At 43.1% G+C, this 4002-nt stretch overlaps 1 long non-coding RNA gene across 1 annotated transcript; it reads left to right on the plus strand.

Moving 5' to 3' along the window:
- Positions 1-2056: 2056 nt before the first annotated feature.
- LOC115071681 lies at positions 2057-4002 on the plus strand. Its single transcript, XR_003850777.1, has 2 exons — positions 2057-2236; positions 2986-4002. It is a non-coding gene; the product is annotated as an uncharacterized LOC115071681 (long non-coding RNA).

Genomic DNA, 4002 nt, shown 5'->3' on the forward strand with positions numbered 1-4002 from the left:
AAAAAAAAATTGGCTAGTACACTTTCCATGGACTATAAATTTGAGGGATATTTATTAGTCCCCCGATACATAAACTCAAGTCTCCAAAAAGCATTCCTGTGGAAGCTGAACTTTATTGTATTATCTTAAGGCTCATGTATAAAACCAAAAAGTTTGCTGGCTCATGACATGTCACATGTCCTGTTGAAACTCACTGAACCATTTCAGATTTGTAACTGCTCCTTTATTGTAGATAATAAAGATAAACATGATTATAAACCACACAAAATTAAACACTTATATAAAAAAAAAACTCAAAGAAAAACTCCATCCCAAGACAGTAAGCAACCAAATATCACTACTTAAAAAAATTAAAAGTATAACTTGTTGTTGTTGACTTTAAAAACTACCTGTAAAATGGCAGACACTGTTTCTCCTAATTTGGAGACAAAAGTGTCATAAGCTGGATTATTTTTCTATATTTTCATTTGTGTGTGTGTGTGTGTGTGTGAGAGAGAGAGAGAGAGAGAGACAGAGAGAGAGAGAGAGACAGAGAGGGGAGGCAGAGGAGGAAAGGAGAGAGAAATAGAGGTGTGCACATGCCATGATATGTGTGTGTGGAGGTCAGAGGATAACTTGGGTGTCAGTCCTTGCCTTTCACCTTGTCTGAAACAGGGTCTCTAATCATTCCCTATTGCAAATACCAGGTTAGCTGGAACTCAAGCCCCCAGAGAGTCTCCTGTTTCAGCCTCCCATGTTCCCAGTGTAGGGATTACAGATACATAGGTACTACCACTCTAGCTTTGATGTGGGTGCTGGGGATTTGAACTTAGGTTCAGAAATGCACAGCAAGCAGTGTACCCACTGAGTCATCTCTCTGAACACGGGCATCATTTTATTATTTGTGATCATTTATGACACTGAATATTAAGTTGGGAAAAAAATGAAAGTCAGGTCTTTCTACCATTAAATTTCTCAGACTGAGTCTTGGGAAACTGAGGCAGGAGAATCAGGAGTTTGAGGCCAGGCTAGGCTTCATACTGAGTCTCTATCTTAAAACAAAACATAAAAAAAACAACTGGATTGGGTGATACATGACTATAATCCTAGTGTTTGGTAGGCAGAAGTGGGGGGCATCATGAATTGAAGGCCAAGCTGGGCTACAAAGCAAGTTCAAGGTCACTCTGGGATATTATACAACAAGGCCTTGTCTTAAAACAAGAAAAAATATTCACCTCTACCCGCCCCCCCCAAAAAAATCCTCCGCACTGAGTTACAAATTCTACTTAGAAGAAAAAGAAATCAGAGAACAGAGGTAGAGATAGGCCCAGAAGAAATGCCCCATGGTGCACCCTGGATCCCAGCCTCTACTGGGGATGCCCTTTCAGAACCACCAGGAAGGAGCAGTGGCCCCACATTGGGTAAATGGAGCCTTTCCACTGACACGCTCTGTCGAGCCAGCCATAGAGGCATTTGCTTGTATGAACTTCTATGTCTAGATTTTATCCCCAAGTAGCTCATAAATTCCTTAAGAATATTTGCTACTTCTTTGTATCCTCAGTGCACTGAAAGCATTAAATATTTCATTGACTGAATAAATGAATTATTATTATTGCCTTACTGCAAGTAGTAACCGTAACAGTATTGATAATGATATTATAATAAGAGCTCTCATTTACTGAGTGAGAAGTAGCAGGTAGTTCAAGACTGTAGACTTTGAGTCAGGCCTGTAAGCTCAGCTACTTGGAAACCTGAGGCAGGAGGATGACAAACTGGAGGCCAGCCTGAATAACCCAGTGAAAGTGAGACCCTCTCTCACATCTGAATAAATAAGAATAAAGAGTCAATGAACTGAACATCCTCTGGCTCGTTAGCCCAGGTCCCACTTACTATCTGTGTGGCTCTGGGCAGATGGTATTAACCTCCCTCTACCTTACTTTGTCCGGTGGGTAAAATAACAGAACTCATCTCCTAAGATTATTATGAGGATGATTTGAGTAAATATTATCTTTAAGTTAATGCCTTAGGCACACAGTGCGTGCTATGTATTTAAAGTTAGCTATTTCCTTCCAGGGTCTACTCTGTTCAAGATTTGACTTTAACGCTACTTAATCCTTACCACCACCATTGATTGTGTCATGACTATCAACCGGAACACTGAAGCTTAGCAAGGTCTGTGGATTTCATAAAGACCAACACAAGTGTCTGAGCGAGTCTGCATGGGAGGTTGATCTCAGCCTTGCTCTGGGTTCACACAGTAAGTGTCCCCAACTGAGTAAAAGGAGACTCCAAGGTCCAGCTTCAATGACTGGCATCATTACTGTATTAAAGGCGTATTTGTCTTATAAAAGGAGAAGGAATATTACATGCATGTCCCCATGCCAGCTATCAGCCATATCAAGGACTTTGATTTGTTTCTCACGCCACTTAATGGACCTCAGCTCTCACCCTACATATTAGAAAACCAAAGCTCAGAGAGAGTACGCAGCTCAACAGAAAGTCACATAGTAGAGAAATTATTCAAGCCCAGCTTTGGCTTGCTGTTGTTGTTTCGGACAGTGTTTCCCCGTAGTCCCAGCTGACCTGGAACTTGCTATGTAGGCCTGGCTGGCCTTGATCGCACAGAGAACCACTGCCTCTGCCTCCTGTGGTTCTGGGATTAAGGACATGTACTCCTGGCCCCTGGCTAAGTTTTTAATAAAGGAAGATATTGAGTTTTTTTCTAATCTTCATTACCCTTCCCACACTTGTCCATTCCATCTTTAGCTCCATGTTCAATAATAAATTTCAAGTGGCTCATATATGCATTTAAAAAGCACATTTATTTATTTTCAATATGAGAGGGTAGGCACAGGCTCATGGAGGTCTGAGGGCAACTTTGGGGGGTTAGTTGTATCCTTCCACCATGTGAATTCCTGAGATTGAGCTCAGGTGGTTAGGCTTGGTGTCAGACACCTTCACCCATTAAGCCATCTCAACTACTTGCCCATTCTCCTTTTTATGCAGGCTCCAAAGTCATGAAGAATGTAAAATGGAACTTCAGGGTGTGTGTGAAGAAAGAGACCTGACTCTCTGCAGCCCTCTCCAGGCTGAGCAAGCAGGGCTCTGTGTTGGCTGGAGTGGGAGGGCAATAGTTTTGTTCTCCTAAATCACTAGGGTAGAAGTTCCCTGGGAGCTGGGAGACAATGCAGAGGGGTTGACAGTGCAAACTCTGTCCCAAATCTTTACCTTGGGCAGACTTCATCATGTACAATTAAAGGCTAGGGAACTCTGTTTACTTCCCTCTTCTTCTTCTTTTTTTTTTTCCCCCTGGAAATACCCCTTGTTTCCTATGAATCCAGGTGTGCATTTATAAGGATGTCTATTATATTTTAATCACCACATTCTCTGGCCCAAGGTACTTCCAGAACAAGAAAACCAGACTGCCTTTTTATTGTCTCCTTAACTGGGTGTTCCCCTCTCCCTCCAGGGTGGCTAGACTATAGGACCACACTGGGAGAAACCCTTGGTGTTCTTTCCCTTGCTGTCTATAGTGGTACCACCTCAATTTTAAAATGCAGGTGTGGACAAGTTCTACTTAAGACTTTCCAAAGGCTTCCTACGTCTGCAGGACAAAGCCAAAACTGCCCAGAAGAATGTGTAAACTGTGATCTGCTGCCATTAACGCCTGTGGCCACACAGCCCACTTGATTAGAGTGCATCCCCAAGGGACTACTTTCTGGTTTGCAAGCATGGCCTTTAGTTCTTCCCTTCTAGCCCTGCACACATGAGTTTCCCTTCTTCAGCTCCTGTTTGCTAGTCAGCTAGTCCTTCGTGTCTCATATCTCCACTGAAATATCACTCGTTGGGGGCTGGAGCAATGGCACAGTTGATAGTGTAAGGACGAGGACCTGTGCTTGGTCTTCACAACTCGGCACTGGAGATGCGGAGACAGGCCTCTTCCTAGGGCTCACCGGACAGCCAGACTAGCCAACCCGGTGAGTTCCGGGCCAGTCAATGAGAGTCCCTGTCTCATTAAAAAAA

This window comes from Nannospalax galili, unplaced genomic scaffold, assembly GCF_000622305.1.
Source record: "Nannospalax galili isolate Female #2095 unplaced genomic scaffold, S.galili_v1.0 scaffold3701, whole genome shotgun sequence".
Taxonomy (NCBI): domain Eukaryota; kingdom Metazoa; phylum Chordata; class Mammalia; order Rodentia; family Spalacidae; genus Nannospalax; species Nannospalax galili.